This window comes from Malurus melanocephalus, unplaced genomic scaffold (assembly GCF_030028575.1).
Source record: "Malurus melanocephalus ecotype Western Australia unplaced genomic scaffold, MMel_1.1 scaffold_79, whole genome shotgun sequence".
Classification (NCBI taxonomy): Eukaryota; Metazoa; Chordata; class Aves; order Passeriformes; family Maluridae; genus Malurus; species Malurus melanocephalus.
The window spans coordinates 246,214-273,050 of NW_026623311.1; the positions used below are offsets into that span (position 1 = coordinate 246,214).

A 26,837-nucleotide genomic window follows, 5' to 3' on the forward strand; every position below is an offset into this window, starting at 1 on the left:
CTGTGGGCTTCCTGTGCACCTAAAATTGTAGCCTAGCCAGCTTTAACAGAACTCTTTATTTCAGAGTAAAGCTGATCTTCTAAAGCCCAGAATATGAGTTGCCCAACTTGATCTCAGCTGTGGTCATGGATCCTCATAATTTTACAAAATCAGGCCTCATGTTACCTGTCAGAGATCACAAAGCCAGTCAGTGACATGTGTTGTATGTTTTCCAGTTATCCACAGACTCACAAAAGTATGAGGCTTGAAAGAACATGAAAAAAYGTCTTCAAATGCAATAAAGTTTAAATAACAAAGAACTGCACATTGCTAGTTCCATCAAGCACTTACTTTACCACTCGTGTAGAACAGTATTTTGTGTTTCCTTTGATCTATTTTAGTCATTGCAAACTTTGTTAAAATCCAAATTCCACAATCTTTCCCCCCACCTACCCAAGTGTCCCTTTACCTTGGACTCATATTTTGTAAAGCCTATTTCCTTTGTGTTAYTAAAATGCCAAGATTTTAATGGAATGCTTTATTAGGTTTCCAAATGCTTCTGGCCAAGCAAAGTTCAGTTCAGTAGTTTTAATCTCACGAACATCAAATCTGTTTTCCCTGCATGTGAGAAGAGCCATGCAGCTCTTAAGAAGATTAAAGCTATAAATTCTAACATTACAGGGGGCAATACTCTCACAGTCCAGATCAGGATGGGTTATTTTATGCAAGTTTGTCCTCCTGTGAATTTCTAATACAATTCCTTGGGTTCTGGCTGGGCATCTCCCTCCTCTTATCCCGCTGTGTATTAGGGTATGCAATTTGTAGAAGGTGAGTGTATTGCTTTTTCTTTTATTCTGCCTCTGTACTTTTTTTAATGTTAAGAGGCAAATTATATCATTTTCATTATCAGTGCAGCTTAGAAAACCATCTGTTGCTCAAAGACATCAGGATCAGCAGTCGGCCAACCTCAAAGTAAGCAGCTGTAAATCTAGAGTGACTATATTTTCTAAATGCAGAGAGGCTTTTACATTAATCTCCTGGACTTGCTGAGTAGCTGGTACAGTGCCCAAACACAAGTAAACTCAATTAGTAAAAATAGACATGATGTGGCAGTTCAATATATGGCATTTAAGCATACGGCTCATTTGTGCAGAAGTGCTCGTTTCAAGTCCCAGAAACTCTGTTCTGTTTTGCACATATGATTCAGTTATTTTCCTGGTTTTACAAATACCTTGTAAAAAGCAATAGCAGTGTTTTGTTTACACAAAGGTGCAATACTGCTGTCATTTACACTGGTGTAAATCTGGAGAAACTCAGCTGACTTGTTCGGACTTTGGATGATCAGCAGCTGTTAAAAATTACATTTTACAACTGTCACTGGAAAGCTACTATACAAAACATCTTTAATGTTCATATGTGTTATATGTGCAGCATTACATACTATTATGAGTAGATAAGAAATGTTTTGAAGAAACATGCTTTTTGGAGTTCTGCTCTGTGTAACAGGGTGGGTCTGGGCACATTAATTTTTCAGCTTAAGACTGTGGGCAAGTTTCCTTCTTTACCTCCTCTAGCAATATAGCAGGCTACACCTCTTTTTTATGGCAAGCTGATCAAAATCAATTTATTCAAGTGCAAGTTCTCTAAGATCCCTGTGCTCCACTGTGTAACAGAAGGGCTTAGGTCTGGGTGTGGTGTTCTTGACCTTCTAGTCTTTTGTCTTTCCAGCCTGTTTTGCTTCCTCTGTCTGCCCAGTTTTAGCCAGGAGAGTGATCTAAAGAGACCCTGTTTGTTTTCCGTGCACATTATGATAGGCTGCCATTGTGTAACGACATACAGTATGCAGGATAAAACACCCTGCTTATTATAGTGTAGTTAAAAGGCCTGTCACTATTTCCATTTCAAACTCCTATTTTCAAGAGTTTACTACTGAGCCGTAACAAATTGCAGGCAGGAAACTTGGCAGTCACATTCCCAGCCTAAGAGCAAATGCTTTTACCAAGTTTAAATAAATAAATTAATTAATATTAATGGCATGTGCTTCCAGCATGCAAAATAAAGGAGGTTTTGTWATTGTTTTGTTTGTTTTATCCATGAAATAAAAGATAACAATTACAGARAATTTTACATACCAACCACCCTTATGCAAGAGTTATACACCAGACCAGGAACAGTGTTACCAAGTGATGGAGATGATTATCTGGTGGTCATTCCTATTTCTCTTAAAAGGAATATCAATAAAGAAGAGCTATTAATCAGTGCATAAAACTTCCTAAAATTTGGGAAGAGCAGAAGAGCGTTGTATGTCATGAATACTTACCATGCTGACAAGCCACAGCTTGATAACCATGGTGGGTGAGAGTGAAATTCTTTGGGGTTAGCTTTAAAGGAACAAACATCAAAGAAAACAAAATAGTAACACTGCAGAGTTTAACAGATTGAAGTAGAACAACTAACAGTGGAACATTTTAATGATAAATGTATTTTCAGTATGTTTGAACAATCCAGATTTTAATTATACATCCAGATATTCAGAGTTTGAAGTCTTGAAATAATTAAAAACCAATTTTTGGTCTATTGTCCAGATAGCAGGGATTCCAAGCTGGCAAATCCTTCACACTCATCTTCCTGTTCATTGAAGATTTGAACACTAGAGGGAATCTAGGAACTGGTGGCCATAAATGACACTAATTTGATGTGCTGCTAAGGAAAATTGCTACTACAAGAGTAACATATTCAGAAGAAGCAATATAGTGGAACTTAGGTCACCCATTTAACATTTTGCCTAGTAAGAAGCACTAAAAATGTGAACATTTCAAAAGCAAATCCTCAGAAAGCAAAATAAATAGGGACCAGCAGGTTCTTCAAGAGCAAAAGAGGCTTGGTGGTTGTTGGAATTTTTTATTTCTTTTTGTTTTCAGGAAATTGTAACTTTTGTGGATTGAACTAAGAAAGCATGTTATGTCACCTTTGGAAAAATCTACCTTTTTGCCCCACTGACTATTTGCCATTTCCAAAAAAATCAGCTGGCCGCAAAACCACAGTCTTTTCTCAGGAGGTAACTATTCTGAGAGATTTGTCACCTAATGGACTATTTCATTGCATCATTTAGTGCAGACAGCATAGCCTCTGCTATAAACTGCCTGGGAAGGAAACTTGGCCTCATATAACTGATTTCAGTACCTAGTTTGAACAGGAAAGGGGCGCTGATTCTCATTTAGGGGATCTAAGTGATTATTAGAATATAAAACAAAAGCTATTTTAGAAAATCACAAAAGGAAAAACTTTCATGAGAAGGCTTTCATTTCCAGCTACAAGGAAATTTTGTGATCTCATTGGAAAGACCTTAAATGTGTGCAAGGTTCAGATAAATGTGACTTGGTTCAGATAAGTGTATTTGGAGGCCAGACAATGACTCTTGTACAAGTTGAACCTTTTAGGGACAGTTGTAGAGCCCGTGAGTTCCTCTTCTGCAATTTTCAGGATGACTGCTACAAGGGAACTTGAAGAAACTGTTCAACTTGGCAGTGACTCATGCTGAGCTAAAAGCTTCTGGGAATGTTCCTGGGAACCTCTGATACTCTGAAGAGACTCTAGCAAGAGACAGCACTGGTGCTGGGATGCTGCCCAGATGATAAACTATGCAGGAATTTCTGTACAGCTGATAAACTCTGATCAGGACTCTGTGAAGTGTAAGAATACCTGTTCGCTCTCAGAAATACCTTGGGGRCAGCAGCCACTGGTATTCAGTACTCGCAAGGTCTGTCCCCTCTGCTCCTTCCTCCCAAAGTGGGTACCTGCTTTGACTCAGAATTGTTTGAGGAATTGCTTGCCCTTTCCCTCCCTCTCTGCTCCCCTCCATTATGCATTTTTAACCAGCAAAGGGAAACAGGCACAGGAGGGCTCGAGAATTAGAGGACATATATAAGTGATACATGATGAAGACTCTGCAAAGAACATAGTCTATCATATAAACATGAAAAAAAGATGCTGAAAGTTGTAACACAGGAAGGGTGACAAAGGTAACAAATGTGACTTCAATTGGCAAGGTTTTGGGATGTATGAAGAAAAAGTATGCTTTGAGCTGGGTCTGGAGGTGGAAAACTGGAGAGGAGGGGGTGTTGATGGTTCTGTATACAACTATCATGTTTACTACAAAAGGAGCAACATTCAGGGAATAGCAGGAAAAACAGTTGTAGGGAGCAGAGGTGATCTTGGCCGAGACTCTCTCCAGGCTAACCTGCTTTGCATTTACCAGCAGACAGAGGATGTTCATTTGTGCAGTTATTGCAGAGTAGCTGGTGTCTTGTAAATCCACACCCTTGAATACCTCACTGTAACACGTTCATGAGGCCATACCCTCAAGCACAAAGCTAACTTTAAATGTATGATTCAGAACCATTAAAACAACGGGACAACTTGTACACCTTAGATTAGACACCAAGTTTACACACCTAGCTGAACATGGGCCAAGTAAGGAAGAGAAATGACTTAATATATATGTGCTAAAAAATGAGATATATCATGGAAAGGAGAGAGACTGATTAAATGGCAGGAAAACCATCTGGCATTCCCACTTTCGTAGCATGTCCTATTTTTCAGACCTGTTATGCATGTAAGTATGTGAAAGAATCTCCTGAGATTGGTGTGAGATGTCCCATCAGTTCTAATTTTTTACACTGGAATGGACTGGTTGACAGACATAGTTTATGAAATGGGAAGGGTTTTAGTCAGTCTGTGTTGCAAACAAATATGAAAAAAATGTCAATAGAACCATGAGTTTATTTTGGTTTACATTAATACTGTTTTCTCTTGTCCTTGATATGTGGAATTGTTGCTTTTCTAAGTCCTTGGCTAAGCTTTGGGAAAAGCGAGCACTCTATATTACTTTTATAGTAATAATACTTGTACTTTACTGTGTCACAATTGTTCTGTGGAATAAAAGGACAATTTTTACTATTGCTTTTCTACAGGCAGAAAAACAGAGGGAGTGAAGATGTCTCAGAACTAAGACTAACACAGAGGGACTCAAAATCAGGTAAGAATTGCAGCAGAAGCAATGGAGACTTTAACAGCCTGGTTTTGGTAACAAGCTTTCTAGATTGGAAAAAGGGGAATRTGATAGGTGGCTACAAAGATGAGTGTAGCATTGAGAGTATGGGTAGGGACTGGCCACTCTCTGTCTCAGGGCAAGAGCCAGGAACTCTGTATGAAGCAGGCTGGATGAGGGAATTCTTGCATCAGGGATTCGACCTGTACAATGTGACATAGTACATATCTACAATTTACAGATGCTGATGGAGAAGACTGTACAAGTCTTGGGAGATAAATCCATGGAGGGTCACTAAATGGGCAGAAATCACATCCTGCTCAGAAAGTCCCTTAAGCTGAAAACAGTGGGAGGCTGGAGTATTTGGAGCAAATAGTATATAATGCCCATGTTTACTTAAGCATCTGCTTACGACCACTGTTGTCCTATGGCCACTGTGTGGCCATTCTTACATCTGCTTGCACAAAGAAGATAAGAGGACTCCCAAGCCAAGAGGAAATGGCCTCAAGTTGTGCCAGGGGAAGTTAGAATTGGATATTAGGAAAGATATTTTTATGGAAAGGGTTGAAAAGCATTGGAACAGACTGCCAAAGGAAGTGGTGCAGTCACTATCCCTGGAAAGTGTTCAGAAAAGGTATGGTTATGGCACTTGAGGACATGGTTTAATGGTGAACATGGTGGTGGTGCTGGGCTGACSAYTTGGACTTGATCATCTTAAAGATATTTTCCAACCTTTTTGATTCTATGAGAAGTAAACTGTGAACACTTAGTAGTGAGAAACATTTCAGAACTAGGATCTCTTGAGTAGGAAAGCTGGTCTGAGATGGTCCTGCCCCCAGGTGTCCCCTCCAGTCTCTTGGCTCTACTGGACCCTGTGACAAAACAGTCCATGCATAAGCTATCTATCCATGTGATAGAACCTACACTTCACAGGAGTTTGAATTTTATGATCTTTGAAGAGACCCTGAGGCAAAACCCCATACACTTTAGGAGAATGCTAGAGATGGCTTTCAGCAGGCAGGTGTTTCTGGTCTACCTGGTTGGCCAGGTAAGCTCCTTTTGTTAAAACCTTTTTCACACTGTTGTTTTTTCCTTGTAATTGCTGTGTCTCAGGGCTTTTAGAGCTTTGAATAGGTATCTGTCATTACCTTAAATAGAAACTGATAGTATCATATGAGGATGATATGAGAGCAAATCAAGGACAGATCAAGCAGAGTAAGACAGATATAAATGGGAGCTCATCTGTGGAAAAACTGGGCAGGATGAAAGAGAGAGACATGATATGACATCTCAGTCAATATGAGAACCATTATYGCAATTAGTGGAAAGGCCTCTGCTGAAGGGTAAAGAGAGAACATGAGGATCTGGCAGATCTCGGAGGGAAAGATGCTGCCTCTGTGCAGTAAGAAGTCAAAGTGATGTCAGTCTAGTTGTAAAATAGTCTGCACAAGCTGAAATAACTCTGATTTAAAGTAATATCCTATCTCGGGCCTCCTGTCACTTTTCCCAGGACATTTTTTTTTTTTTTAATTGTGGAGTTTTAGAGTTCTGTGGGCATATATCTGTCACCTTGCAAAAGAAACATGAAAAATACTCTCTTAGCTTGTAATTGGATAAATTGAAGGTAAATGTTTGCCATGCTCACCTAGGTTGTTGGTCAAAGCCTTGCAGGCTGAGGACTTCCTACCCTCCAGTCAATACACTATCATGCCTGTTGTCCATCTCTGCCTGGTCATTTTGCAACTATGGGTCAAATATAAAGTGATATAGCAATGACTTCTTACAAAAATTATTCCGTTTAAATTTTTGTTTGATGTTTATGAATCATTCAAAGTCTTCATTTCTGTGCATCAGAGGACTTCAGTTCTTCTATATGATACCTTTTGAAGACATACATATCTTTCCTGTGTAAATGATGCCTATATTTCAGAGCCATTATGGTCTTTCTGGTTAATACTGTAATAATTTTCTTTTTGAAGAAAATATAGATACAGAATAACTTTGGTCTTGAACATTAAGCACCTTGCACTCCTCTCTGACTTGAAACCACAGCATGAGCCCAAACCTACCTGTATTGAATGAATTTGGTAAACCAGACTTCGGATTTGCTTGACAGCTTTGGGTTCAAGGCCCTTGTGTATCATACTCTGTGAAGAGGTAGAGACAGTGAGAGTAGAAAATAGCTGTCATTCATAAGCTGTGCATTTTATCAACAAAACAAAGATTTTTAGCATGGGAAGAAAAAGAGTAGACTTGGCAGCAGGATTGAGCACAGTGGCTCTGGAGGTCTGGTAGGTCAATGATCCATGAGGTAGGAAGGATTTGCTTAATAGACCAGAACAGCTCAGTTGGGGCCATTAAAAGATTTAGGAGTCAAAAATCCATGTTTTCAATTCGTATGTCTGTTCAAACAGGTAACCAGTCCATTGTAGCCCATTCCCCTCCTCCTATAAAAATTCACTGCACTTATCAAAATGCCTGTAGCATTGATCAGAGAGACTAACAGGTTTTGGAAACCACACTGCCTTATATGCKGGTAAGATGTTTTAGGAAAGGTCAAGAGTTATTTCCCAACCCTAAGTGTTTACAGAGTACGTGCCAATCTAATCTGTCTAGACCATTATGCCCTTAACAGACAGAAAAAAAMCTGGTAAGTGAACTCCCAGATAAGTCTCTGTACCAGGTATGATTTAAAGGGACAGGACAACATGTGTCTCTCACAAGGGCTTGTGGCCTCTGGCTGCTCCCTGCTAGCACCTGAGAGCCCTCTCCTGAGGTTATTTGAATGTTAATCCTTGTGAACAGCACTGCCTTGAATCCCTGGAAACAAAGCATTTCTCTAGAGTAGAGCTTCCCCTCTGTGCCCCGCAGGTGTACTTTAACCCCAAGATTAAATGATCACTTCTAGGAATAAGACAGAGTTTAGTTTCCATTTGTGCTTGGCCCYTCTGCTCACACCAGCCATAGAGGTAGCTGCAGTGTCAGGAGAGATACATGAAGGCCAGATTGAGACCTTTGACAGCTTAGGAGCACTAGCCATAAAGCACCTAACAGGTCATAATAGTTACTATTTGATAGGTACCTAGACCWGTTAAGCATCCCTAAAGAAGGGCTGAGCACTTTTATTTTCCACTGGTCACTGTTGCAACATCTCATGGGGCTAATTGTGGCTGTGGTCCATCATGGTGTGGTCTCTGATAGGTTAGCTGGTCTTCCTTCCAGAGCAGTGACGTGTAACTGACTGACCCCCTATTCAAAAGACTAAATCCGACTCGATTTTAAGACTTAGAGAAGTCCTCAGTTTTCTTCACCAATGAATTGCTTTGCCCATTTTAAAAAAGYATCAACAAAAAGACAGCATCTTATTTCAGATCTCCATCTAAGGACCTATTGTTACTTTAAAGCCATTGAAGCTATTGTTATTTAAAGAGAACAGGATTGCTTCTTTTAAAAAATCAAGACAACGATAAGGTAAACATTTTTAAACCTACATATCCCATTACCTGAACTGTAAGGCGTGACAAATAATGATTTCTTCATCACCCTACAATCTCTACCTAGCCACATGGTGGTAAAATAAAGTATTTAATTGCAGCCTTTCCTTTGAATTCATTTGCAAAAGACCAACATTTTAAAGTTAAGATTTTTCTCTTTGAGTCACAGTGTAGTACATACTTGCTTAGTTTTCATGAATGCTTCACTCTCCTTTCACTAAACGATAATTTGCATGAGATACTTGTGGCTTTAAAGAGGCAGCACTGGCTCTCTGTGTCTACCTATCTAATTTCCTTCCATCTGAAGACAATCACAGAGTTCTKAAGAACATCATCAACATCTCTGTTTTGACGGGATACACTCATTTCTAAGTGAACAAGCAAAAAATAAAGACATTACTCATATTTTGTAATATGTGCACAAGTGGTGCTTAAACAATACAGTCCAAACACCTTATTGTTCAGATCATGTACATTTTTAACTTTCCCGAGGAAAACATACCTTAATTAGCCAGCTGTAATCTAAATTATAGTTTCTCATTTCTGAAAGCTGTTAAAATACCTTAAATCAGCTGCATATGTCTGAAATAATAACAAAAATAACTGCAATAGCAAAAATTATCAGAATGTGAGAGGGCTATAAATAGATAGGAGGTGAATTGGACAGTCGGCAGATTCTGAGTTGGATTAAAAACATCTTACTTATGCCAAAAACATGGCAACCAGTATTTTCTGTTATAAAAATATTTGAGATTAATTTAGTTTTATGAAAGCTGTCAGAAGCTGAAGTGAATAGCAGGAGTTCTCTGTTTATTTACAAGCCAATGCTAATACCTGAAGTATAAAGTGAGGTACCCTACAAACAATGACAGCAAACCTTTGATTGTATTAAAAAATCTCTTTTGCTGGGGGATTAGAATGACCTGTATGTTCCTGTTCTGTCGGAATAACCTCTGCCTTGATAACACTTGTCATTCGAGCAAATGGTGTGACAGGTCTGTGAGGTGGATTACTACTGTCCACTAGAGGCTGTAATGAGACCAACAATGTCATTTTATGACAGATTGATTGAAGACTTGAACTGTAACAATATTTGATCAATAATTGTGAGATTACTTTTCACACTCAACACATTGTCAACCACTGCATTTCCCTGAATGTTAATATTTAACAAAAAAAGATCCAACTTACTACATCTCTTATTCTACAAATTTTTCATAAGTACTAGTAATTGTACAAAACATGCTATRTAGATGGCACATTACAACGAGTGAATTGAAACAGAGTTTCTTCCAGATAGTGTGCATCTTGCATGTCAAATTGTTTATTATCTTTTGGTCAGTACTATATTTTCCTGGGAGTCATACCAGTTTCAGCACATCACCAGCAGTAAATACAAACGCTTGGGTCTGTGCGGGTTCTTGTGTTCCACGCACTGCCTTTATCAACACCTTCATATTTTATGAAATTCTTTGTGGAGGGAATACACTGAGGCTCAGAGTAGGCCCTTGGCAGGGGAGCTGTAGAGGCACAAGGATGTCTGGTGACATGGGTTGTATATTCCCGTTGTTAGGCTACATTCGGAGAGGCACAGTCCCCTCATCCCTTGTGGTTTAATGCAACCAATGCGTATCAAGTCACAATAGAGGTGAGAGCGGGTTATGAACCTGATGTGGCTGGTGGTGGTTGTTGCACTTCCCAGAGCCATTGGTTAAGTGCCTGCTGGCTCAGAAAAGTACTATTGCTCTGACTTACAATGGACTTATATTTTGGGGCCTGTTTTCTACTCTGAAGCAGAAACACAAAGATGTAAAAGCCTAGAGCATGGAGTGTGGCAAAAAATGAGGGTCCTGAGGCAAACACCACAGCCACAGAGTGGAGGAACACACAAACCTCTTACATCAGCCTACTGTAGAAGGAAAGGTTGCCCAAAGCTTGCTTCAGCATGAATGTGGCTTCTCTTTCTCTGTGTGTGCCACACCTCTTGGCAAGGTGAATGTTTGAGGAGGAAAGATTCCTTTCTCCTGAGGTAACACTCTGTACTACTGGAATAAAAAAGGTGGCAGACAGAATACCTTGTACTCTGAATTGAACCTTGATGATGGGTTTTCAGTTTCTCCAGGGCTTTCACTTGATTTTCAGTAATCTCCAGTCTTTGTCTCTTTCCCTTGGTTCCTTTTATTAAATCAATGAACCTTACATTATCTGGGTGAATATAATTTTGCTGTCTGCTTTGCTGCTGAAGATTCACTCTCTTTTAGTACTGAGCGGCACATTTGTCCAGATATCTTGGCCTGTTTCTCTCTCCAGATCACTGCTAGAACAGAAAATCATGTTGATTTTCACAGTGAATCCAAACTAAAGACACAGGAGGTGCTGTGGTAAAAGATCCTTGTGTTTCGTAACACCAGTCTATATTACAGTATTAACTCTAAATCCAGAATGCTGTGGCTTACAATGCTATTACTATGTTTTTTAGCAGTTATATTGAGCTGGTACTGTCCTTTATAGAAGGGACTGCTTTGCTGAGCTGCATAATGGCAGACTGAATCCTAGGGTACTAATCATCTAGACTCTGCTGCTAGATTTAATTTTTAGCTAAACCCTAATGCTAATATATAAGGGATACGTAGGAGGTATACCTGCTAGAAACCTGGTACCTTGGAGCKTATTTTCATGGCAAATTGGTACAAGCTGCAATAAACACCCTGATCTGGATGACCATGTTATATGAAGTGCACATCTGAGGCCTTTCTGAGGCCTGTGACCCCACTGTGTCCGGCTCCTTGGAGGTGGTGTGTAACAGCCTTTTGTATTTAGGCAACTTTTTTTTTTGCAATGTCCTTGGGGTGCTCCTCTTCCTGATGCCAAAGCAGAGAATGAATGGCTTCTTATGGACTACTCTCGGGTTGCATGCAAGCAGGCATAGTATCCCACTGTCCTTTGGCTGCATTCATCCCATTCATTGCTTTCATAATTTGTTTTATTTCTCTAAGTTGTACCTAGCTTGGTAAGTTGATGTTGAGTCCTTTTTTTTTTTTTTTTTTTGATAAACTTGAAGACCAGACTGAGACAGTCCAGCAAGAGGATATTTTCACTGGTCTCTGTTTTGCATAGCACTTGCAGGCACCTGCGCTGTGGGAAGTAAGAGAGTAACACACTGATGCTGGAGTGCCAGGGAAGCGTAAGTTGCCATAGCTGGTGGCGAGGAGGTGGGGGGAAGTTTGGGAGAGGCTCACAGTGGTCTGCATACAGCTGGGAGAGATGCAAAGGGATTTTTGATTAAACCAGTGCTGAGGAATCCAGAGGGAGTTAGTACCCAAACATGCGTGGTTCAGCCCTGCCTGTCTTGTAGTTCAGTGACGGTATGAGTCAGAGCCTCTTTGGTCTGAATGAAGTGGAAGGTACTTTCTACAAAGCAACTCAAGCATATGCCAAGGATCCGGATAAATAAAACTAATTCAGAAAAAGGGAGTGGGATGCAGGCTCTTGCTCTAAATCACTTCACAGTTCTCCACAGTGAAATGCAATATGGCATCTTAAATAAAATCACCCTCTCCTGACTCTCGCAGAGGCTGCTTCAGAGCATTCCATTCCCTGGTTTCCAGCAGTTTTATTTCCTCTCTTAGACAGAGCCTTCACTGAGCAACCGATTTTCGTGCATCCTTTAAACCAGCATTCCCTGCCATTTCTGAAGGACAGCACGCGTCGCTAGCTGTTTCTTCCCCCTTAAACAATATAGGTTTGGGGTTGGGTGTTTTTTTTTTCTTTTTCCCCTCCCCATCTCATTGCTTTCCGCCTGCAAAGTGATTTGAGAGCCCCGCGACGCAGCCTACTACAGGAGCGGGGACTTCTCTGGAACACTGGCGTGCGCAGGGATTTATCCCACCGTAAAGAGCCAGCCTGGCCTTTGAAGTATTWCAAGGGGAAGGAGGAGGTAAGTGTCGACGCGAGTCCTCAGCCCCCTCCCCGCCCCGGGGCAACGTGCGGCGGCCCGCAAAGGGTTAAAGGCCGCCTTGGCCCGGCGGTGCCGTGCGTATGCAATAATCTGTGTGGCTCTCTTGGCCGCCTGCCAGAGTGTTGCCTTGCCTCCTCCTCCTCCTCCTCCCTTCTCCCCCCCCTCCCCCTCTAAACATTACAAATGTTGGCTCTGATATTTGAACATTTCAATCCTAGTACAAAGGCAACTTGTTTCTTTATTTCAGAAGTAAACTCATAATGGTGGCCCCCTCCCCCCCCCGCCTTTTGCATGAAGTAGGATCCTTGAGCTGTTGCAGAGGCAGCCAACTGCTCCATATTTGGCTTCTATTACCCATTTACATGCTGGAGAGCGGAGAGGGAGCGAGCGCTGTACTGCAGACATCATTTCTACTACAGTGGTGGAGACATCCCGGACCTGTGTCACTGCAGGGGGAAGGAAAAAAGCCAAACAAACAAAAAGCAGACCCAAGCCCCGTGATCAGCTAGGAAGACATTTGTGTGCGAGTCTCTCTCTGACCCCCCACCCCCGCCAACCCCACCGCCTCTGGCTTCTTCCCTTGTTTAGACTGCAAACCGCCGGCGATTTCCAGCTGGAAAAACACGGGGCTGGGGGGAGAGGGGAACGCGCTGTCCACCCCGCCACGGGGCTGCAGCCCACCTCGCTGCGGCCGCCCCTAGCCAGCCACGGCCCGGCCCGGCCCGCAGGCGCTGCCGCCGCAGGCCCGGCCCTTAGGAGAGAGGAAGGCAGGGAGGGAGAGGGAGGTAAAGAGGGAGAGGGGGGCGGCCGCGAAATGGCCGAGGGCGCCGCAAGGGAACGGAGTGGGGATGCGGGGACACAGGAGCGAGCAGGGGGCCGAAGCGGCCCCGCGGCGGGAGACGCTCGTACAGCCCTGCTCCCCCCGCCCTGCTCCTTCCTCACCCCTCCCTCTCCGCTTCCCCCCGGCCCGGGTGGGGTGTGGGTAGCCGCGGGGACGGGTGGACATTTTGCGAGTCGCTGCTGCCCCCGGTGTGCCTGTGTGTGCGGGGAAGTGTCGGGGGGCGGGGGTGGGGTGTGCGGTGCCGGTGCGTGTGTGGCGTGTGTGCGGTGTGTATGCGTGGGGGTCGCGGTGCGTGTGTGCAGTGCAGGTGCTATGTGTGTGTGCGGGGGGTGCGGTGCGGTGCCGGTGCGGTGCCGTGTGTGTGCGTGCGCGGCGCGGTGCGGTGCGGTGCGGGGGGGGCCGGACGTACCCGGCGGGGCGCAGCGCGGGGCCGGTCGCCGGCAGAGCCAGTCGCCGCCGCCGCACGGCGTATGTAGTACGGGGCTGGGCGGCTGCTGGAGGGTGAATGAAGCGAGGAGGAGGCGGCGGCGGCGGCCGCGGGGGAGGCGGCGCTGGCGCTGGGATGTGCCGGGCAGCAGCCCCACTCCACTCAGGGCCCAGGCCGGCTACAGACGCCACCCGGTACTGCCGGGAGGGACGGGGCGAGAGGGATGGGGGAAGGGGGGCGCTGGGGCGCCTCCGCCCCGCTGCTCGTCCGCGGCCGTGGGGTCCGGCCGGCGGCGTCCCGAGGGGAAGCGGGGCCGGGGTTCCTCGCCGCCGCTTACAGATCCTCCGCCGCCTTCGGGTTTGCTTGGGTCGGGTGGGGGTGGTTAGGTTGCGGGCGTTTGGGGTTAGTTGGTGGTGGTTTGGGTTTTGGTGGTTTTTTTGTTTTNTATTATTATTTTTTTTTTACCCTAAGGCATCGTAATTTACCGGCAGAAAAACAAATAAATGACCCCGTGTACGGTTGTGGGTGCTGAATCCGTCAGTGTGATTCCTGAGAATATTAAAGTCTAAAGCGTGCTGGGAAAGCGTTAGCTCTTACTGTAATAGCGATAATAATAAAATGACAGAATTGGGAGCGATTTACATGTTATTGAAGAGGAGGAATTACTGAAGAGTAATAATAGAAAAGAAAACAAGTGGTAAGCCCGTTATATAATGCACTGTGTAGACAACGAGAGCGACAGGCTATTTTTATTTTGTTTACTGTATGCTGTGTAATAGGGACTCCTCCGAGCAGCATCTCTCCCCCATGAGCCCGAACTCCAGATAGAATTGGGGAAAAAAAATTAAGCATTCATTTTAAGACCAGACGAAGAAATTTAGATTTGTAAAACCTTCCCCTTTACAAATGATTTCTGTGTACAGATCCTGAAGGGTGTAGAGGTAGATGACCTTTGCCGGAGACCTTTTCCCTTTCATATGGTAAAGAAATTAATATTTTGTAACACAACTTACACTTTAACCTTTAATGCTCATGGTTATGTATTTTACGTAGTAATGATTACTTTACGTGTCAGATACGGTGGAGCATAGTGAGTTACTCTGCTGACGTAGTGGTAAGTCAAGGACTTTTAATTTCAGTTTCGAATGAAACCGTCTCCTTAAGGAAAATCCCGGTTTCATGTTAATCTGTTTCTGTTCGCGTGGTACAGACGGTGCAGTTATATCATATGGATCAAGGGTTATGAATGGGGGAGAGGGAAATTGAGAATGGCCAGGGAAAATATTGCGCCGTAGTTATTTTTGTGATGCTGCAAGACAATAGTAGTAATCGTACGTTATTACACCTAATTTGTTCGTAAAACTGTCCCGGTATTTTACGGGCAGCAGCTATTTTGAAAGGGTGGCTGTAATCTCACTTTTTATGTAAGGCAGAGGTCGATAGGTTTTTCTCAGTGCTCGGCTGTCTGTCTCTCTCATCATGTAGCGACATGTCAGTGGTGCAGCCTTTCAGCGCGCTTACTCCAGCCCTGATCAGTCATGTAATTAGATCAGGCTGCCATGGTAACAGACGGGATTCACCGTATCCACCGGCCAGCCAGGTGCGTGTGTGGCTGGCGGGCGACCCAGCGGGCTACCGCCAGCCCTGCGGGTGCCGTGTTGGTGGCGTACGGCCGGCACGGCCACCGCCTTGGGCTTTCCGAAAATTGAAAGATGCCGGTGGTGGGTTCCTAATGGCTGAACTTCTCGGGAAGGGTGTTCTTTGCCTACTGGAGTGTCAGCCAGATGGGACTGTACATGGCATGCTTAGCAGGTCAGCCAGATCGTCAGTTCCACTTGCATGTATTGTTAGCAAATTAATGAAGGTGTAGGACTTTGTAAAAATGCTTTTGGCTTATACATGAAAGTTTCTTCGGAGTTTTTGTTTTTTTGGTTTGTCCCCCCCCCATCTGTCTAGTCTCACTGTTTGGTGGTTGTAGCGGTGTTTGTTAACAGTTCGTATTCCAGCATTCTCATTATAGGCCACAGGCTTTTTATTCTCTGTTCATGTACTGTACTTTACACCCTCTGTCTGGTAAAATGAAAATCGGTGATACTTGATATCAGTATTGTCGCTTTAGGTTTGTTAAGCCTCCTCATAGTTCATAGCAAGGTCTAGGCCATTTTATATTTTAGGTGAAAGCTGACTGCAGTTTCTCATGATAAATTCCTGAGTATATTAAAAAACAATTTTTGCCTCGGCAAACACTTCGTTCCTAGTGTGGGTATTTTTTTTTTTTTTTTTGCTTTTGTGCTCATTACAATACTATAGCCACAGAGCAGGAGACTTTCTGACACAGTTTATGCCTTCAAAGAATAAGCATTATAATTAGCTTTGAATGCATGTTGCTTTTAAAAATGTTTTTTGCCAAGCAGTGTATACTTGTCTTCATTCTCAGCGTTTGGACATCACTCTTTTAAGCGATGTAGGTATAATTTTTTAATTTGGCACTGTGTTCTAATRTAATAAATCCAGAGCAACTCCAGGGGATGGGATTGTGAGGCACTTACATGGGCGTATATCTTGAATAACTCCATTAATTGGACTTAATCCAAGCATGTAGTAGAGTAACCGAGCTCAGAAAGTGATCTGCTGCGTATCACTGTTATTTTCTCTGTGTTACTTTTCACGGCAAAAAGCACTGTGGCTTAAATAGGATTTTTGCCTGATTAAGAAGCTGCATTAAGTGTCTGCAGAAGTGGGTAACACCGCTATTCCATTCACTAATCTTGGGTGCACTTACACTAATATTAAACTTGGCCCGGAGGATTTTGTGTCTCAATGATGAGAAATCGTCAGCACCCACAGCTTCTCTGCATTTGTAGTACCAGGCTGGAACATAAAGCAATCCAGAAATATCTCAGTAAAATAGATATTTTAATCACTCTTATGGTTAAGTACTGGAGCTGGAGGAGGAGGCAATGAGAAATGCCTGTTGATGGTTCAGCTCTTGTGGTGACAGGCAGCTGGTGGTCTTGGGTTTGGTGTGATGAATTTGCAGGTCTCAGCCTGCCTGCTGAGCTTGGATGTTAACTTCTTGGAGGGGTGAGGGGACGGGGTATTTGCAGGCAATTTCTTGCACTGAAGTGCAGCTTTTCAGTGCTTCAGCTAACTTGTCCTTCTGGTTGGGAGAGAATATCCTCTGCTCAGTGCAGCCGCCTTCGTTTTGGGCCTCCATTCTGAGGAGGTGGCTTGAAACAGAAGAACTTGTTAGGAGGACTGGCTGGACAGAGTGGAATAGTCACGAGCAGGATGAGTCCTGTAGTGTGAGTCTTTGTGTGCCGCATGCTGCTTATACATATTTTATGGTAATAAAAATTACCTGTGTGACTACAAGTGTTAGAAAGCAATTATTTTCAAAAAGGCCATATATGCATAGTTAAAAAAACTTTTCTGAAAATAAACAGTGTGACTTAGCTTTTCTAGTCTGATTAAATCTATTTAGAAATAGACTTACTTTGTCTATTTAGAAATAGACTTACTTTGTCTTAGACATTAACAAAAATTTTTTATGCAATAGAACCAGTGGCCTAGTTTCCCATTAATTAAGAAAATAGACGCTGGAATGCAGTCACCTGAAAAGCAACTAAGGATTTAAACATTAGAATTTAAAAATCATTGTTTTAGTAATGTAGCTAGTAAAACAAAATCAAGGCCTAATTTTCCCCTTGCTGAAGTTTAGCAGCACATCTTAGCAGATGACAGTCAGGATGMTCACTGTCACTGTTCATATGCACACTGCTTTTGTTGTGGTGTACTAATTGAGGGGGAAATGCAATAAAGAAGTATGGCAGGCAGTAAAGGAAATGCGTGTCAGGATTGCATAGATGGTCTGAAGCACTGGCTGGCTGCAAACCTACTCCTGCATGTGAGGCAGCTGATGCTGGTGATGCTTGAGAGAAGTCAGTCTGTGTGACGGTCTCAGCTATAGCCATACAGGTTGTGAGTGAGCTGGCTGTTCTGGAGAGCTGTATGGGGATGGTGTGTACAATTCAGAGAGTGCAGATAACAGATTTAGTTGTGGGTCTCTTCTGAGGCTGCTGTAACATGCTCTGCATTAACAGATAAAGATATGATTAGAACAAGAAACAGGAGTATGGCAGGCTTGGCACAGGTAAATATTTCATTGCAAAGAACTGACTCTCTGTATGCCAGTGACTTTGATAGCCTAAGCTTTGCAAAGTGAAAAAACTGACCTCGTCCTTTCATTTTACTTTTATGCAAGACTCTTAAGTGTCATAAATAAATAAATAGGTATTTGGATGAAGGCGCTGTATTTTGAAGTCTTATTCGATGGTTCACATTCTTTGTATAAGAAAGTTGAAGAATTTTACTTGGTTGTAGCTGAGGTGATGCATGACTAATACTCTAAAATGTAAGAACCTTTGTAGATTCCTGATCTTTGCAAAAAGACAAAAACTGAATCAATGACCATRACTCCTTTTTGATCTTAGTGCATGTGTTGAGAATGTAATGCTTCATGGCTTTTTTTTCCTCTCAAAGCTGTAGTCCAAGGTGGTTATTCAACACATGCAAATCTGTATGTGTGCATTGGTCCCAGTCTGTACTTTAGTACATGTCCCAGTGAGGATTTTGCTGAATGAAAATTGATTAAAGAACGTATCTAGAGTTAAGTATGCATGTAAATTCTTCCCTACCTAGGAACAAGTAAGCATGCTCATAMACTGGAAAGCAGAAATTAATCTCAGTGAGGGAGAAATGGGCCCACTAAATCCTTTTATTGTATCAAGAGTGATAAGAATATTAAAACAAAAAACCCAAATGTATTTTGTTTAATAGGTGATGTCAGCAGAAGTTCATTGCTGATTCTTCATGATTTTACTGAGCAAAATGACAAAAAAATTAAAAATATACACTTTGGTAAAGTTTTTGTTTGTATTGCTTGGGAGTTTACAGTAATAGGCATCGACTCTAGCATGCCACCTTTAATGCCAAAATAGTGTACAAGGTAAAGTCACATTCCAATAGGTGATTATTTTTCAACTAGTAGTAGTAGTATTGCAGCAGTATATTTTCAGAGTGCTACTGCTTCACAAATAAAGTATGTTCTGTTGGCAGTGAAGACAGTCATCTCCACTTGCTCATGATTCTTCACCTCATTAAGATCACATTTAGGAAAAGAGCACTCTGAATAAATGGGCTCTGCTCCCTACTGTATGAGCTCTGTCTGCAGGATTAAATCTATAGTTTATTTGTGCTTGAGTAATAGTAAAAGCAGTCTTCAGTGGGATGTCTTAGCATGTTTGATCATTAAATGGTTTGACTCTTAACTGTGTTTTTGTTTCTCTTTGTTTTGGTTCCCATCTCCTCAACTCCTGGATCAACAGTCACATTGCAGGCCAAGCCAGATGAGCAAGCAATACAAGCTGTGAATTTATTCTCAACCCCATAGGACAGTGACCACCGTCATTCTTGTCTTCACCATACAGTTATGCACTCCCAGTAAGGTGAGAACAATGCTTTTTATTTCCTTTAACATGTGTACACTGTCTGCTCTGGGCTTTAAGCAACGTGGAMACCTTCCCAGTGTCTGTGTGATTACCTGCCTGTGATAGGTTTGTACTTCCCTTGCCTGGCAGTAGAGGTCCTTGAGAAACTCTTCTCAGAAAAATTCCTTTAACTCTGGTGACTCAGTTCAGTGACTTGTAGAATAAGTGGGTTCCAGATGAGTGGTTTTACGCTCACCTGAGGTCAGAGTATATTCAGTTACTGRAAGGTGTTCCTATGAATGGAAAACTTAGCAGATTTGATTTTTGTTATAAAATGCCATGTGTAAAATTGTATAAATCCCTCCTGTACTTTTATGAACATTTTCAGGATTTTTGTTGCTTGCCGCCTGCTTGGCTTTTCCACTGTCGTGAGTTTCTTTTGTGCATTAGACTTTGTCTGCCATTAGAGTAGTTCCCAGCATAAGCTGTCACTACTGTTGTGTCTGTGTGTCTTTTGTTCTGTTTTGAGGAATGCTTTCAGTTCTTCTGATTTTCTTCCCTGAAATGCTGTACAGACAGGGTGGAAAAGTGCATGTGTATCAGCCTGCTGCTGTCCTTTTCCCCTCTCTTTCCTTCCTATATGGTTCTGGAAAATAACTTGAAAAAACCAAGTCCCAAGACTCAACAATCATACTGCCAATAAAAAGAACATAAATTTTTATTTTATTTCTTTAATCTGATTGTCATTAAGTCAGCCTGTTTTTTTTTGACCTGTTCTATGATTTTTAAGTGCATAGGATTGGCAATACTGCTAATGCTTTAAGAAAAAAAAAAGATAAAGGGTCATAATAAAATTGCCTGTGTCTTTAAATAAAATTAAATGTAGTGATTGCTTGCAGAAAATCAAAGGGTTTTCTCAGAAAGCTTAATTACAGTTCTTATTTATGCTGGGCTGATCAGAAAGTCTCCACTGCAGAATAACTTTTTAATGTATACAGCATATCGTAGAAAAGTATGCAGCTCATAATTTGCATTTTATTGTGGCTGTGGGGAAGGGTGCTGTGTTTTAGAGGGAAATTGCCTAGGCAARTAGTTACATGCAAGGACATGCCTGTTACAGTTTCCAAATGAGCTTGAATGGTGGGGGTGGATGGTAACCACTGTAATTTCAGAGCAGTAACAGTTATCTTGAGAGTGAAGGTACAAAGTGCCCCTGCGCTGACACAGTTCATCTCTCCGTTTTGAAGAAAACTGACTTGGTAGCATCTATTGACTTCAGAGATGGAATAGAAGGAAGTTTTTTACTATAACATTATCATTTTCACAAAACATTTAATTTTTATCAGGATTAGTTTGTGTTTTGTGAAAATGTGTTTATTTGACGAAGTGATTACTACTGGAAGAGTTTGTATGTCTTAATTAAAAGAAGTAATTGTTTATAGTGCATCGGTCAAATCCTATGAATAATCAGATTGTGTTACCCTCAATGTATTGCTAAGTCACCCTGGACATTTTAGCATCTGACATTTTCTACAATTACATGAGAGAGAATATATTTGATGTTAAGCAAACATTTTGGATTTAAAATGTAACCTAGTTAAGTCTGGTGCAGAGACATGACAGGAACATAGTACTAAAATGCTGTTTTATCTATACCATCTCAGCTTCAAATATAGTATTGTATTTGTGGACCTTAGATTAGGTTAGATTTGGCTTAACTTCTTTTTGTTGTACATTTTAGTTACTGAGTTTGGAGTACCTCTGTCGACCTCATTAGTTAGTTCTCATTTTCTGTATGTAATGATCAAAACCAGGCCCATTGTATGACTAAATAAGTGAAAGAAGAGTTATTGGTGTAGAGAAATGCCTGCTTACAGATGCTCTCTGTCACTGGAGGAAGCTGACAGGAGCTCACAGTAGTAACACGTGAAGGAGMTGTGGCCTGGCGCTGTGCAGCGAGCAGCCACAGATGGAGCATCTTGTACTCACACCCATCATCTTTCTGGCTTTTGCATTTGTTTCAGGGTGAAGGGGGCAACAGCCCTGCTCTATTTTAGGCAGACCTGAGTTATGACCATGGAATCTGTCAGAGGGGCTGGACAYTGGACATGTTTGAAGACATCCAAAATGGATCTCAGAAACCACACTTGAGGCCTAATGTTCCTACATGTGCATTCATGGCTTCACTCGTGTGAGGAATTGTGTGGCTTCAGAGGGTAATGTCACTGTTGTGTGTGAGTTCTCCAGGTGTGCTTACCCTTCCAATTCAAGCAGCGTTTTCTGCAGAGCTGCTAAGCATCTTATCTGAATAAGGACATAGGTATTAGTAAAAATAAAACTAAAACAAATAACTAGATACAGCCCCTCCCCACCTCTCCCCTCCCCTTTTTACTTTTCTTTAATTTTAGTCTATTCTCCAAAACATAGAATTTTCTCRAGAGGATTTTGCATGAGATACTGGACATTTTAACAATTAAAGAATTCTTTTTAATTTTTCTACTGTCAAGTTCACYTGGTATTTCTTAATCATATTATAGTACTGGGGTGCATTTAGAGCTGCAGCCCATTTGTAAGAAAATTTTTAGGCTGAATTTTCAGTATGTCTGTGCACTACCTAATATAGCGTATTTTTTACCTAAGACATTATTTCTGTTTTATTCAGACTTCTGGCTATTGGTCTCTCTAAACAGGCAACAGTCTGCACTTTTAAAATACTTAATAGTAAGCATAAAAAGTGCTAATATGTCTCTGTTASTGTGTGCAATGATAGCTTTTTGGTTGTCATATCAGTGTCTTTTTATTGTAGCTGGTTTTATTTCTTCCCCCTCATGCTCTTTATGAAGGTCTACAATAGGTGTGGGGCTAAAAGAAGGTAGGCAAAGGAGATTTCTAATGCTTTAAGAGATTCCTAATGCTTTAAGAATACAAGTGAAATGGAGTTGTGAAGTAGRTATAATTGGATAGTGATTAGAAATAATATTTATTTTTTAATTGTTCTATGTGTGGGCAACTAAAAGGTAAAATAAATGATGTGAGTGCTGATAGATGTCTTAAGAGTGAGGCTTTGCGGTCCCCTCACCTCAGCTGTAACCTTTCATGGTTTTGCTCTGTTGTTCCTTCAGCAAAGGCCTGGTGTCTGACTGATAGAAAGTTTCATGACACAGTCTGAAGCGTAAATGGAGTTGATTGTAGTCGTATGCCTACATAAAAACACAAGGCTGATGTTCATAATGTGGTATAAGGCACTATCTGAGGTTTGATTCACCTTCCAACTTGGTGTTTTCAAAAGGTAYATCTGCAAATGGAATGAGACTTGCCATCCCATGCACTGCAGGTTGTTAGCATTCCTTTAAAATCGTGGGCTTTTGTAAATTGGTGCGAGCGTGAGTATTGGAGACCTTCCGTGTGCTGGYGGCCAAGAAGTGGTGAAATGCCTGCATGTGATATGTTGTTGTGTGTAAGCCTGAGCATCTGTGTGTGCTCTCCTGCTGCCCTCTCCCTTGGCTGCATGTGTTGGGCAGGGATGTGTTGGTGGGGTTTGCCTTGCCTTGAACCCAGGGCTGTGCTTTTGGATGAAAGTTAGCTGTCATTAACAGGGGTGGAATTTTGGTTGAAAGTTTGCCCAGGTGGCAGCCTCTGGATTKAAATGTGTTGGCTGACGGGTTTTTCATGGTGAGATACTGTGATAGAGGCAACCTCCAAATTTGATATTTGCTTCTTTATTTTCTCATCAGTTACTTATTTTGGAACTAGCTGTAAACCTGACTTTAGGATTTATTGTGTCACTCCTTGCTCTATAAAGAGTACAAATGTCAAAATGTTTCTCCTTTGTATTGGAGTGTGGTTGTGACTGTTACCACGTTTTTGTTCGTCAGGTGCCCACGTGTGAAAGCCTTTGTAGTTTTGTACAGTTAACATTTCTGTGAGGCCAGCTACTTGAAAGAAAGTCAGGCTTTAATGGAGAAGGATAATTACGGAAAGCAGTCTTAATCCTTCTTTACTGTGCTCAGAAATTTTGTACTACTGAATATTTTCTCATTGGTGCGGCTCCTTTTCAGTGGCAGCTGACTAGAAAGTGATATCTTCAAAGCTTTATAATAGTAAATGCATTTCTCCTCTTCAGTAGCTCCTGAAGACATTTGCTGATTGGTACTGTGCTGTGTTCTTAGTTTTTTTCAAGGTAGTCAGACAGCAAGTAGATCCAGAATGGTTTAAAGATTCAATGTGTTCAAGGGAAAAAAAGTCCTAGTAGGTTTTTATGGTGGAAGAAGTTGTAACTTTATTCTCTGTATCACTAGCAGTTAAAAACCCTTAGCACTAATTATATGTACTAAATTTTTATTTACTGATTAGGAGGCTCTACTTTGACGTATGACTAGCAGGGAGGCCCCTCCCTTTAACAGTTGTATGTCATCTGCTTCAGAGAACTAATTACTTGGCAATTCCCATTTGATAATTCCCTCTTTATTTTCTGATGAGTTACTTAACAGTGATGAGCTTGTTGAGCAGAATACCATGCTCAATCTGTGCTTCAGAAACTRAAGCGTGGGCCTGGGGATATCATTGTTTTTGAAACACTGTTTAGCCTTGCCCTAAGAGCATTGAAACCATACTAAGATACGTGAACAGTTCACAGTTAATGATAAGCTGAATGTGAGTGATGCACGGCATTTGCCAAAAAATAAAAGAAGGGTTTAGATTACTGTTGCAGTACAAACTGACTGTTAAATACATAATTTCTCAAAAAAAAAGAAAAAAAACCCAAACACCAAACCTTAAGTAATTTAGATGCTAAGAAGCAGAAGCTTGTGTCAGAGATACACCATCTTTGTATCATTGCTCCTCTTCACTGAAATGATCGATTTATTGGATWTTTTTTTTTTAAACCCACTGTTCCTTGTAATACCAATTTGACAATTCAGCTGATTCCTGGTGGTTATTGTGTTCTTTTAATACGATATACTCAAGTAAGTTTTTACCGTGTTTTCTCTGCTGTTACCTGTCCTTTTCATTCTTCCTCACTCCCTTTTCACATTCTTTTACTCTAGTGGCCATAGCAACCCTTGTTCCTGGCTGGGGAATGCATTACAAGTCTCACTGCTAATTACAGTATCGCCGTGTTTCTGGAGGGTACCTAAGTTCAGCAGTGCTTAGCTACAGCACCRGGCAAGGGGATTTATGGGGTGAAATGACATCAGCCTACTCACGGCTGTCATGGTAAGGTCAAAGTGAGACTCTCTTGCAGACCAGGAGTCAGATGGGTCCTGTTCAGTCCCAGCGCTTCTGCATATTCAATGATGCTATTGAATTTGAATAAAATTTTTTACTGATTTTAGCAGGGAAAGGTTTGTGGATCATCTGCTGTCACTTTGATTAGATGGTGCATTATTCTACAGATACAGATACCTGAAGATTTCCATTTTAGCTAAGCCAGTGCTCTAAGCTGAGAATTAGGCTATTTTTTCCTTTATTGGAATAAAAGGTACAGTATTTMGTGTATTAGCTCACATTACATTGCGTCATCAGGCTTGGTGATTGTCTCRGTTTGAGACAATGTTTTCAGAGAGAAACATTACAGGATAAATGTTTCCTCTGAAGTGAAAAGTTTGATAATTTTTTCCCACCAATATGAAACAGGAGTTTAGGCGAATGTGAAGAGAAAARTAGTTTATTAACAAAACAAGGTGCCCACAGGACACAGATTAGAGAAACTGGGTAACTGTTAGATATTTAGAACTCAGGAATACATGCCGCCCCATCTCCCACTGCCGCTTGGCACGTGGCTTGGCTCCTGTCTCCGGAAAAAAAAAAGAAACAAAAGAAAAAGTCCAGTATGGCYGCTCAGGCAACAGTGGAAAAACCYGGTGGTAGTCCTCTCCTCACTGTGGATGAAATAGAGGGCTYGGTGTGCTTTTCTGTTGCCGGCTTGGCTCCTCCAGAGTCCGGGATGAGACGGAGTGGTGCGGTTTGTCCCTGCAGGCCCCTGGCTGGTCGGCGCTTGCTTCTCGGTTTTCGGACTGAAGCCCTGCTGAATTGCTCCAGAAAGAAAATCATGGGATTTGTAGAAGGGGTGGCAGTCCAGAGAGAGCTGTTTGCCCAAACTAACAAACTCAGCTAGCTAAGCAGCAACAATGTAACTGCCCTGCACAGTGAGGTGAGTTCGCGGAGCATCCAGCGGAGCTCCTAACCACAACGGGTTGTGCGGCAGCCCTGGCTTTTAACTGCGTGTGCTGCCTTCCCTGCCACCCCTGCCCATTCTTCTGGGTCAGATTTAAAGCCTCAAGGACATTTTGGGCATACAAGCAGATGGAATATGGGAACAGAGTGTTATCATAAAATCAACCCAAGACAGTGATTTATTAGGTAGTCACAATATCTCTTGCCCAGTACTGGAAGCTGTGTAACAGGATTGTTTTATCAATGAGAAAAACTCAGTTGTACATGGTTACATGTGTTTTTGTAAAATTAATCATAGGAATAGTAATTTTATGAAACATAATTCAGAACAGATTAATCTGCTTTGTGTTCGTGAAGTACATCAGCTATAAAATTTTTTGAAAGGAATATTAATCAAGTTGATCAAAGGGAGCTTGAAGTACAGAATTCAAATATGAACACAATTACAGCAAACATACAGACAGAAGATATCTTGGGTGATTATTTTTAAAAAAWTTAAATACAAAAATAAGTCTCATTTTCCTTTTTGAATTTTTTTACAAATATGTTTTAGAAGCAAAGATACAAGAATAAAAAACAAATACGATTTGAGATTTTATAAAATGCAGTGAMTAGGTAATTTAAACAATTTAATAACACAGGGAGTCAAAACCTCACAGAAGGTCATTGAACCATTTTTCAGTTTTATAAAACCTATTTTTCATTCTRTTTAATTTTTAATGACTCATGGTGTTTCGGGTAGTGCTATATAGGCATTGCTGAAAACAAGAATCCTTTGTAAGAATCAGAAAAGAAATCTGACTGTAAGTAGGATGCCCCACCTGTGATATGAAAAGTTTGCTTACACTGACAGGACTTGTCACTTGACAAATCCTTCTACAAACCATTACAGTTGTTGGGGAGGGACCTGYATCCCAAGCCTGTGGTGTCATATTCATTTTCCAGAGGCAGCCAAAGAGTTACTGGATATTGATTTAGACTGATCTTTATCTGCCTGCTCAGAGGTGTCTAAGATTGAACTTTAAAAGTGTTTGGCCCCAGACGCACCAATACACACTAATACTGTTTCTGTCAATAGTTATGCAAGTTAAACATTAAYATATGAATATTGTGAACATGATCTTCAGCTAACACAAGATTTTAATTATATGCTAATGTATTAAGATTTGGACATCTGGTTGGGAACAAAGAAAACCCAACTCACTAACACACAACAGAAGTTTCTCTGTTGATACCTGCTGTTCTCTCTCCCTGGCACCCAAATGAAATGGTACCTTCTATTTTATGACAAAGGAGCGTTTGATATGTCCTAGATACTGTGTTCCTTTCCTCTGGATTCTCCTTCCATTTTTCCCTCASCTACTCTGAGCCATGTTAGCATCACTCTTTTGTGAACAACGTTTGCTGATGGACTAGCCAGGG

The 26,837-nt window shown here is 41.6% G+C and overlaps 1 protein-coding gene across 6 annotated transcripts in view; it reads left to right on the forward strand.

Annotated features, from left to right (window-relative positions):
- The first annotated feature begins 13,864 nt into the window (after window positions 1-13,864).
- The window catches only part of ATXN1 (ataxin 1), a 214,704-nt gene continuing 201,731 nt past the window's right edge, over window positions 13,865-26,837 (forward strand). For 4 of the 6 annotated variants that reach the window (XM_057367449.1, XM_057367448.1, XM_057367446.1 and 1 more), the window contains exons 1-3: window positions 13,868-13,943; window positions 14,221-14,446; window positions 19,137-19,256. The gene's annotated coding sequence lies outside the window, so the exon portion shown is untranslated. Of the gene's footprint in view, window positions 13,944-14,220; window positions 14,447-19,136; window positions 19,257-21,262; window positions 21,455-26,837 lie in introns of all 6 variants that reach the window. The other 2 variants (XM_057367447.1, XM_057367445.1) reach the window with 2 other exon arrangements.